The sequence below is a fragment of the Amblyraja radiata genome, unplaced genomic scaffold, assembly GCF_010909765.2.
Source record: "Amblyraja radiata isolate CabotCenter1 unplaced genomic scaffold, sAmbRad1.1.pri scaffold_723_ctg1, whole genome shotgun sequence".
In the NCBI taxonomy this organism is placed as follows: domain Eukaryota; kingdom Metazoa; phylum Chordata; class Chondrichthyes; order Rajiformes; family Rajidae; genus Amblyraja; species Amblyraja radiata.
Window position 1 is genome coordinate 30,928 of NW_022630740.1, and position 11,573 is coordinate 42,500.

Below are 11,573 nucleotides of genomic sequence, written 5' to 3' on the forward strand. Positions count from 1 at the left end.
TTCTTCCCACTCAATTCACGGGAAATGTGTGCAATTGAAATTGTCCAGCCCGGAAAGTAACGGTAATGGTGGAACATTGATATATTTTTCTGCCTTCAGGTTAATGACTAAACCCGTGACCATCCGCCACCTTAATATTCATTTCGCAGGTGGTCGTGTTGTTGGCCGTGGTCAGCAGTGAGTTGGGCAATATTTGATCCAAACTATACAACGTACATCTCCACGTATTATTCTAATGGAAACTTGCGGCACACCACTAGTCACAGGCCTTCATTCAGAGAAGCAACCTTCCACCATCACCCTCTGCTTCCTTCCATGGAGCCAATTTTCTATCCATTCTGATATCTCTTCTTGGATCCCATGAGATCTATCCTTCCAGAGCAGCCTACTGTGCGGCACCTTGTCGAACGCTTTACTAGACAATAGACAACAGACAACAGGTGCAGGAGTAGGCCATTCGGCCCTTCGAACCAGAACCGCCATTCATTTTGATCATGGCTGATCATCCACAATCAGTACCCCGTTCCTGCCTTCTCCCCATATCCCCTTACTCCGCTATTTTTAAGAGCCCTATCTAGCTCTCTCTTGAAAGCATCCAGAGAACCCGCCTCCACAGCCCTCTGAGGCAGAAATTCCACAGACTCACCACTCATTGAGAGAAAAAGTGTTTCCTCGTCTTCGTTCTAACTGGCTTACCCCCTTATTCTTATACTGTGCGTGGCCCCTGGTTCTGGGCTCCCCCAACAGCGGGAACATGTTTCCTGCCTCTAGTGTGTCCAGACCCTTAACAATCTTATACGTTTCAATGAGATACCCTCTCATCCTTCTAAACTGCACAGCGTACAAGCCCAGCTGCTCCATTCTCTCAGCATATGACATTCCCGCCATCCCGGGAATTAACCTTGTAAACATACGCTGGGCTCCCTCAATATCAAAAATGTCCTTCCTCAAATTAGGGGACCAACACTGCACACAATACTCCAGGTGTGGTCTCACTAGGGCTCTGGACAACTGCAGAAGGACCTCTTTGCTCCTATATTCGATTCCTCTTGTTATAAAGTCCGTGTACACAACATCTACAGCTCTGCCTTTATAAACCTTTTTGCTCACGCCTTCAAAAAAACGAATCAGATTTGTGAGACACGACCTCCAACGTACAAAACCATGCTGACTATCCCTAATTAGCCCTTGCCCACCCAAATGCCTGTAAATTCACCAAGGCAAATTCCTTGTATGTGATTACTTGGCCAATAAAGGTATTCATGTATTCATTGATATCCTATCCCTCAGAATACTCTCCAGCAACTTACCAACTACAGATAACCTTACCGGCCTATAGTTCCCCGCATGTTCCTTGCAGCCCTTCTTGAAAATAGGCGCAGCATTTGCCACCCAGTCCCAATGTGTTTCATCTGACTGTCCTGGTAGACCCATTGTTTCAGCGTGTTCTTGCCCCACTGAATTAATTTCCACATACCTGGACCATCCTATCCCCCTGGTCCAATCCAAGACATCTCACACCATCTTCGTCAAAGTATTTCCCACGTGCAAGTGGTATATTGCTGATTTTAGAAGAGGACGGTCGAGGATCGATTAACCAGTCTTCATCGACGGTTCGATGGTGGAGAGAGTCGACAACGTTATGTTCCTAGTCGTGAATATTTCTGAATATCTGTCGTGGACCCAATAAATTAATTGAATCATAAATAAAGTCAACGACATGACTGTGTTAGAGTAGAGCAGAAAGGAGATCGGTGTGGTGACGAATGTTCTCTCGATCTTCTACAGGTCTAAGGTAGAGACCATGTTAAACGGTTGCCACAGGGCCTGGTTCGGCAATTCAAAATCCCAGGAATGTAGGAGTTTAAACAACCTGGTGGCTATTGACCTGTCCCATCCATCACCTGAACTATCCACCATCTAATGAATCTACAAGTGGCAGTGTCATGAAAAGGGGACCATCAATCATCTGCAACCCTCACCACCCTGACCATGGTCTTGTTTCTCTCCAAACTCCGAGAAAGAACATCGGTGTCTGCAAACTGTGCTCACCCCAGTTTCATGAACTGTTTATTTCCATAACAACCGGGCTCTTGACCACCACAAACACCGACTAAACTATGAACTAACTACGGAAAGTGTTGTTTGTGCTTGAGGCTTCCAGCTTTGGTTTTGCCCAAATATTGATTATTTTAGCATTGAACCTTCTTTTGTTCTTTGTGTTATCTGTGTGTGCGCTCTCTTTACAGATGTGTTCTGCTGCTGCACGAAACACATATTGTTGAGTTATCTGTACGTATGACAATTAAACACTCTTGATTCTTGAGATTGGAGTACGTGACATCTTCCCTACACCCATGGACGTTGAGAAGTCACCAGAAAGAAATGTATCGGGACATTTAGAGGAGCAGAGATCGACGTTTGTCTCCATGGTCGGAATATCATCCTCAACACGATAAGGGTTTTAGGTAAGAGGAAAATATTTAAAAAGTGATCTGATGGATGTCTTTATTACCGAATGATTGGCTGGGTCCCAAATCCATGATTTAAATATAATGAATGGTGCATGTCCGTCGAATTTTCTAATGCATGTCTTCCTTATCAAGATGTCAGATTTAATTATTCAAGATTCCCGAAATGCACTCGTCAATGGAAACGATTAATCTGAACATTGCGATTTCAGGCGACTGCTCACGATTATCGAGATTGCGGGGAGATGATGCGGATTCTATCATCAGGCCTGTAGATTGCTCCCCGGCACTAACTGTCCACTAGACAGAACATAAAGAATGGATATCATCACCCATGATGACTGGTGCCCTTTCCGTGAGGCACTTTGTGCCCGGACACAAAAGAGTTAACAGTAGATGTTTGTTCAGTGAGTGTGATTAACGTCAGTCTACACGAAGCCCGGTTGTGTCACCGGAAGTTTCCCAGTTCCCAATATAAACCATTCCTGTGTCTGGGATATGAGAGTGTTAGTGAGATCATCCCGTCCGTAACCGACACAGCGCAGCAGCTCCACAGACGGAGAAACCCATTGGGAATCTGTGGACAATAACGTGGGATGTTAGATGGATGTTTAGGAATCAGGGAATATTAGAGCGTGAGGTGACTGTCGCCGAGTGTAATCGGGGAACAGTGAGTGCGGTGTTACACAACTGGATCGGTCTCTGAAAACTGTAGACTGGGAAGTTACTGCGATGGAGAAGAGTATCTTCCATTCGGCTGACGATATTTTTGGGTCTGGGTACAGCTTAAGTGTTCGGATCTATTTGTTAATCATGAATATTCAGGTTGTCTTTTATCCCATAATAGCCCTTGTTGCTCTTCCAGGTAAGTCTCTGTCTAAATTCCCGAGCAACAATAGGTGAGAAGCGACTGTTACGGGAACGGTATAAATGTCTGTAGCTCAGACAATTCATGATGTGTTCTATTTAAACAATCTTCGATTGAGCAACGGGTAATGTGATGACGCTGTCTGATTGTGGAGATCATGGGTTTCCCGCTGTTCATCACCGTGTTGCTTACCCTTTATACATGATATTTTTACATTGCTACCATGTCCACAGCTAATGTTATTAAAACGGGAAACAATCGTCAACGCCTTTCCAGTTCCTGTAATTAATTATCCTGGTGCCATTCGCTGCTGCCGTGCGCCTGGCGATCTATATGCAGCTGTCGAAACTGCCCGCTGCAACAATACACTGATGTATAGGAGTTTTACATGTTTTACAGGGTTTTACACGTTTAATGCAACCTTGAGATACCGACACGCTTTTCTTTGCCTCCCTCCCTCCACCTCCGAGGTGCGACTGAAGCAAGCGGTTCCTGCCGGGATCTGGTCCAGTTTGCCCAATGTCACTGTGTGTGCGTAATGCTCCGTATCGGAACCATTATTGTCCCCAACAGACTGACAGACACTGGCGCATTGGGCAATGGATAGAGAGAGAACCCTGGGCTGATTGATTCACACTAACACAACGTCTCTACGTAAAGAGCAGGACGAGTGTTTGTTCTCCAGCCCACACTGAACCAGATTCACAGTGAACCAATGAGCTAAACTCCCGTGGTGAAGTGAGTAATGGCCATAATCCGGTCAGATTCTGTAGGCGAACCCTCGTAACAGCAGCTTCTCATCTGCTCAGTAGTCGAGTCGATGAGGTTATTGTACCTTAAGTATTTGTTTTCGTTGAATTGTCACCAGCTGACAGCCTTGATAGAAAATCTTCTACACCTCTGAATCCCAGAACAGGATTGTGCAATTGATTTGCACCTCGCCTCGATGAATCTGCCGAGTTTGCTTTTTCCGCTGTCTGTCATGTCTCTGTTTACTTCCCTCCTTACAGTGAACACGCTGACCATTGTGGTCCTGTCCCGGGGAAAGTGCGGTCTCTCCACAGGTGTCACTCGCTACCTGATCGCCATGGCAACGGCCGATCTACTGGTTATTATTGTCGACCTGATAATGAGGCAGATTCCCATTGGTGACTTTGATGCATTTCAGTTCCTGTACTATGTCCGAATGTGTAATATCCACGCCTTCTTCCTTTACGCCGTCACCGACTGTTCTGTCTGGTTCACCGTCACCTTCACCTTTGATCGATTTGTGGCCATTTGTTGCCAACCGCTGAAAACAAACTATTGCACAGAGAGAACGGCGGCGGTGGTTCTGGGGACAGTGACCGTGCTGAACTGTTTAAAGAACTGCTTCTGGTATTTTATGTTGGGCGGAAGGTACTTGCTATTTAATGCCCCCTGGTTTTGTTATGATACACCCAGTGTTCGAAAGTCACTTGCCTGGGGAATCGGGGAGTTTCTCCAGTATATCATCACCCCCGTGATCCCATTTGTCCTCATTGGTGTATTCAACACGTCGACCATCAGATACGTGTTAGTGGCGAGCAGAGCCCGCAGGAGACTCCGGGGACCCAGCAGTGGGGAGAGTTGCAGTGACCCGGAGATGGAGAGCCGCAGGAAATCCCTCATTTTACTGTTGGTCATCTCGGGGAATTTCATCGTGTTGTGGGCGCTCCGTGCGATACATGTTGTGTGGTTCAGACTGGCTGCATTAAATCCTAGCTGGGACCATCCGGACATCAACATTGCCGAAGTGGCCGCCATGCTGCAGACCCTCAGTTGCTGCACAAACACTGCTCTTTACGCCGTCACCCAGACTAAGTTCAGGCAGCAGTTCAAACACGTGGTGAAATCGCCCTTTAGTCTGATTGTAAAATGCATTCAGCGCCGCGGTGTCTAGGAATCCGTGCCCTCTACAGCCCATCTGCCCACCCACCCCCCTCAATCACTCCCCGACACGCTGAGGATCCTCAGTGACCTGGTCCACAGATGACATTTGTGACCCTGGTGTGTCCTCCGATTCCGCCACGAGTATCTCTTCTGCCCCACCAAACTGCCCCACCAAACTTCCCCACCAATCCGCTCGCAGCCCCAGCCACTGCCGGTGCAGAGCTGCGATTTACCGCAGCATCCGCGAGGGTGAGCGGTCTGTTTGCCGGTCTAACCCTAACCCTTAACCCTATGTTGAGCGGGATTACGCCGGCGCAGCTGTCACACTGACTCAGGTCCGTCTCTTCACAGACTCGCTCCACAAATATGGTCAGACGACTGAATGCCCAATGGTAAATCACGTCGCATTCTTTGCAAATGAGAATCCCAGCATCTTTTTGCCTAATATCAAGCGCTCAGTCATTCGGTCTGTGACCCAATGCGACTGAACTCGATTTAAATATCCTCAAAGTCGATACGGAGTGGAATACATGAGGTCAAAAACAGGAGCAGATTCGGATGTAGTTGTTCATTGCCAGTGTCAGCTCACGGTAAAATGAAACATATTCTCCCTTATTCGTTTAAGGATTATATCCTCATCCCGTGCGTCTGACTGAGCTCCTGTCTCATTCTCTCACTCTTGCTGCTGAATGCACACATCCCGTCACTACCTTAGCTGGGAGTTTCGGCCTGATGCTGTGTCTACGTCCGTTTTCCCGGGTGATCAAGTTTCCCACGACCAGTCAGGTAGTGTGTGGCGGGAGTGGTGTTGTGTGTGTGTTTGTGTGTGTGTGTGGGGGGGGGTGTAATGGGTATTGGCGTGTGGTGGCTGGGGCATTGTGTGTGTGTGTGTGTGTGTGTGTGTGTGTGTGTGTGTGTATGTGTGTGTGTGTGTGCGCGTGCGTGTGTGTGTGCGTGTGTGTGTGTGGGTGCGTGTGTGTGTGCATGTTTATGTGTGTGCGTGGGTGTGTGTGTGTGTGTGTGTGTGTGGTGTGTGTGGGGGTGTGTGTGAAGTGGGCATGTGAGTGCGGTGGATGTGGGATAGAGTGTGTGGGGGTGGTGAGTGTGTGTGTGTGGGGGGTGGAATAGGTAAATGTGTGTGGTGGCGGCATGTATGTGGGATTATGTGTGTGTGGGTGTGTGTGTGTGTGCGTGTGTGCGCGCGTGTGCGTAGGTGTGCGCGTCTGTGTGGGTGTGCGCGTGTTTGCGCGTGTGCGTGGGTGTGGGTGTGAGTGCAGTGGATGTAGGATAGTGTGTGGGGGGGGTGGGTGGTGAGTGTGTGTTTGGGGGGGGGGTGGAATAGGTATATGTGTGTGACGGCGGGCAAGTATGCGGGATTATGTGTGTGTGAAGTGAGTGCGTGTGGTATGAGGAGTGTGGGGGGTGGGGTTGTGGTACGTGTGGGCTGGCGAGTTTGTGCAAATACCTAACCTGCACACCTCCTTTAAACATGACCTCACTTTAAAGCTAAAAGGTCTCTAGATCTTGACATTTACACTCTGGAAAAAGTTTTGACTGTGTGACTTATCTATGTCCCACGTTATTTTATATTGTGCTATCAGTTCTTCCTCAGCTGCTGAAGTTCCAGCGATAACTATCCAAGTTTGTTCAACCTTGCCTTGTACCTAATGCTGACTAATCAAGACAGCCTACTAGTAAACTATTCTGCTCTCGCTCAAAACATCCATGTCTTTCCAAAAACTAGGCGACCAAAAATGTACACAGTGCTCCAAATACCACTCTGTCCACCCGTGTTTCCACTGTCAGGCAGCTATAGACCTGGACCCAAGGATGCTGGAGCATCTCAACACGTCAAGCAGCATCTCTGGAACAAATTGATATAGTGCTTTACCTGAAACGTCACATATCCATTTTCACCAGAGACGCTGCCTAACACGCTGAATTGCTCCAGCATTTTGTGTCTACCCTTGGCGACATCTCGACTACCCTCACTCAAAACTCCCCCCATCAGTAGCTCACTCAGCAATAAACCACAAACATGTTTTAAAGCCCGCCGGCAAAGGAGGTGCCAAATGTAGCCAGGCAGTCTGACCTCCACCGTGGCATCTCTCGGTCACGTCCTCATAGCTACCCCTTCACCATGACCCCACAGACGATCAACACGACATCATCTCCCAAACTACTTCTGATCTCATCATCCCTGACCATCTCCCTCAACAGTCTCCAGATCCGCAGTGCCAGGTTATATCGCCTCCACAAAATACACCAACAGAACTTCCCTGGCAGACCCACTGCTTTTGTCTGCTTTGCCCCACTGAACGCATCTCCACACACATTGATTCTCCTTCTCGGACCAAGTACTGCCCCCCCCCCCCCCCAACAGACTGACACTGGCGCATTGGGCAATGAATAGAGGGAGAACCCTGGGCTGTTTGATTCACACTCAAGAGCAAGACGAGAGTTTCTTCTACAGCCCACATTGTACCCGCTTCACAGCTAAGATGACCCAGTGACATTACGTGCAATCCCCCTATAGAGCAGAGCAAGATGCACCACTATGCGGAAAAAGCGTAGTATGACATGGGTAGGACATGACGCCATTTTACTGAGCTGCAATTTACCATCTATCTATATTACTAAAACTCTGTTCTTGACCGCTTTTGGCGAACTGTGCTGCGATTTCCGAGAGAACGCCTCCGCCTACGGCTGTCATTTTTGGCCACCTCGTTCAGAGCCCCCCTCTGCCGCATGTGGTCCGAGGATATTTCCCGTCTATGAAATATGACCGAGATATTCATGTTTTTACAACATTCCCCGTTCTCTCTGCTGCCCCCGCTGGCAGCAGGGGGAGGGAGGGACTATAAAACCCGGAAGCCTCCTGCTTCAATCACTTTCTTCCGGACCACGAAGTGAAAGGGTCACGGCTCTCTGAGCTGCGGCTCTATTCCAAGGTGAGTCCCCTGCATGTGCTTTTTCACCCAATTGATATGTACGTTGTTCACCATTCACCATGGTCTGAAATTTCTTGGCATTTTGTTGGAAATAGTTTGTATATTTGTCTATCTATATTGTCTTTGAAATGTGTATTGAACATGAAATGCATTTGTATATTTGTATATCTATATTGTCTTTGAAATGTGTATTGAACATGTAACGCATTTGTATATTTGTCTATCTATATTGTCTTTGAAATGTGTATTGAACATGAAATGCATTTGCAAATTTGTCTATCTATATTGTCTTTGACATGTGTATTGAACATGAAATGCATTTGTAAATTTGTCTATCTATATTGTCTTTGAAATTTCTATTGAAAATAAAAAGCATTTGTTATTGTTATAAAGCGTTTGGAAATTTGTTTCTCTTGGGTTTAAAATGGTTGCACCCGTTTTCAGGTGACTAAAGCATGCTGTCTGTAATGTCTTTGAAATGTTTATGCAAATTGAAATGCATTTGTTGCAACGTTTTCAGGCGGCCGAAAAGCTTTTTATTTGGACCCGAACTGTGTTTAAATTTAAAATTGGCGCTCATTTTGTGATTTTGGCGGTTGCAAGATGGCGGCGATGAAGTCATTTCCGGTTATCGGTAACCCGGAGGCGATGACGTCATTTCCGGCCGGAGGCAAGATGGCGGTGTTGACGTCATTTCCTGTCGGAGGTAAGATGGCGCTGCCTGCTGAATGCGGAATGCACGAGGTGTTGAATAAACCTACAGAACTGGTAAATGTTTGTGTGTGTGTTGCAGCCAAAGCTGCATTGTGTTTCAGCAAAAGCTGCATTGCGTTTCAGCAAAAGCTGCATTGCGTTTCAGCAAAAGCTGCATTGCCTTTCAGCAAAAGCTGCATTGTGTTTCAGCAAAAGCTGCAATTGTGTTTCAGCAAAAGCTGCATTGTGTTTCAGCAAAAGCTGCATTGTGTTTCAGCAAAAGCTGCATTGTGTTTCAGCCAAAGCTGCATTGTGTTTCAGCAAAAGCTGCAATTGTGTTTCAGCAACAGCTGCATTGTGTTTCAGCAACAGCTGCATTGTCTTTCAGCCAAAGCTGCATTGTGTTGCAGCATTGTGTTTCAGCAAAAGCTGGATTGTGTTTCAGCAGAAGCTGCAATTGTGTTGCAGCCAAAGCTGCATTTTGTTGCAGCATTGTGTTTCAGCCACAGACTACAAAAGGATTTGAAGATTCGTTCAAATATTCGGCTGCTTTCTCTATGGTAAGTCTGTGTTTGTTGGTCGTTATTTAAAAGCAGCATTTTTTTCAGCAAAAGACTCTACAGCAGGATTTGAATATTCGTTTTGCACAGTGTATTTTAGTGTTGTGTGTGTGAATGTGTGTGTGTGAATATATATATATGTGTTTGTGTGAATATATATATATATGTGTGTGTGTGTGTGTGTGTGTGTATATATATATATGTGTGTGAACATATATATGTGTGTGAACATATATATATGTGTGTGTGTGAATATATATATGTGTGTGTGTGAATATATATATATGTGTGTGTGTGTGTGAATATATATATGTGTGTGTGTGAATATATGTGTGTGTGTGTGTGTGAATATATATGCGTGTGTGTGAATATATATGTATATGTGTGTGTGAATATATATGTGTGTGTGTGTGCGCGTGTGAATATGTGTGTGTGTGTGTGTGAATATGTATATGTGTGTGTATGAATATATGTGTGTGTGTGTGTGAATATATATATGTGTGTGTGTGAATATATGTGTGTGTGTGTGTGTGAATATATATGCGTGTGTGTGAATATATATGTATATGTGTGTGTGAATATATATATGTGTGTGTGTGAATATATATATATGTGTGTGTGTGTGTGAATATATATATGTGTGTGTGTGTGAATATATATGTGTGTGTATGTGTGAATATATATGTGTTTGTGTGTTTGAATATATATATGTGTGTGTGTGTGTGTGAATATATATGTGTGTGTGTGCGCGTGTGAATATGTGTGTGTGTGTGTGTGTGAATATGTGTGTGTGTGTGTGTGTGAATATTTATATGTGTGTGTATGAATATATGTGTGTGTGTGTGTGAATATATATATGTGTGTGTGTGAATATATGTGTGTGTGTGTGTGTGTGTGAATATATATGCGTGTGTGTGAATATATATGTATATGTGTGTGTGAATATATGTGTGTGTGAATATCTATATTGCTAAAACTCTCTTCTTGACCGCTTTTGGCGATCTGTGCTGCGATTTCAGAGAGAACGGCGCCACCTACGGCCGTTATTTTTGGCCACCTCGCTCAGAGCCCCCCCTCCGCCGCATGTGTGCCGAGGAGTTTTCCCGTCGATGAAACATGACAGAGATATTAATGTTTTTACAACATTCCCCATTCTCTCTGCTGCCCCCGCTGGCAGCAGGGGGAGGGAGGGGCTATAAAACCCGGAAGTGCCCTGCTTCAATAACTTTCTTGCGGACCACGAAGTGAAAGGGTCCCGGCTCTCTGAGCTGCAACTCTACTCCAAGGTGAGTCCCCTGCATATGCTTTTTCAGCCAACTGATATGTGTGTTGTTCACCATTCACCATGGTCTGAAGTTTCTTGGCATTTTGTTGGAAGGAGTTTGTAAATTTGTCTCTCTATATTGTCTTTGAAATGTGTATTGAAGATAAAAAGCATTTGTATATGTGTCTATCTATATTGTCTTTGAAATGTGTATTGAAAATAAAAAGCATTTGTATATTTGTCTATCTATATTGTCTTTGAAATGTGTATTGAACATGGAATGCATTTGTATATTTGTCTATCTATATTGTCTTTGAAATGTGTATTGAAAATAAAAAGCATTTGTTATTGTTAAAAAGCGTTTCCAAATTTGTTTCTCTTGGGTTTTAAAATGATTGCACCCGTTTTCAGGTGACCAAAGCATGATGTCTGTATTGTCTTTGAAATGTTTATGTAAATTGAAATGCATTTGTTCCAACGTTTTCAGGCGGATTAAAGCTTTTTATTTGGACCAGAACTGTGTTTAAATTTAAAATTGGCGCTCATTTTGTGATTTTGGCGGTTGCAAGATGGCGTCGATGACGTCATTTCCGGTGTCCGGGAACCCGGCGGCGATGCCGTCATTTCCGGTCTGAGGCAAGATGTCGGCGATGACGTCATTTCCGGTCGGAGGTAAGATGGCGCTGCCTGCTGAAGACGGAGTGCACGAGATGTTGAATAATTCTACAGAATTGGTAAATGTGTGTGTGTTTGTTGCAGCAAAAGCTGCATTGTGTTTCAGCAAAAGCTGCATTGTGTTTCAGCAAAGGCTGCATTGTGTTTCAGCCAAAGCTGCATTGTGTTTCAGCAAAATCT

At 45.3% G+C, this 11,573-nt stretch overlaps 1 long non-coding RNA gene across 1 annotated transcript in view; it reads right to left on the reverse strand.

The window, feature by feature from the left end:
- Positions 1-3,910: 3,910 nt before the first annotated feature.
- LOC116970316 overlaps positions 3,911-11,573 on the reverse strand; it is a 23,128-nt gene continuing 15,465 nt past the window's right edge. The window contains exon 3 of the long non-coding RNA XR_004411102.1: positions 3,911-3,923. This is a non-coding gene — a long non-coding RNA (uncharacterized LOC116970316). The remainder of the gene's footprint in view (positions 3,924-11,573) is intronic.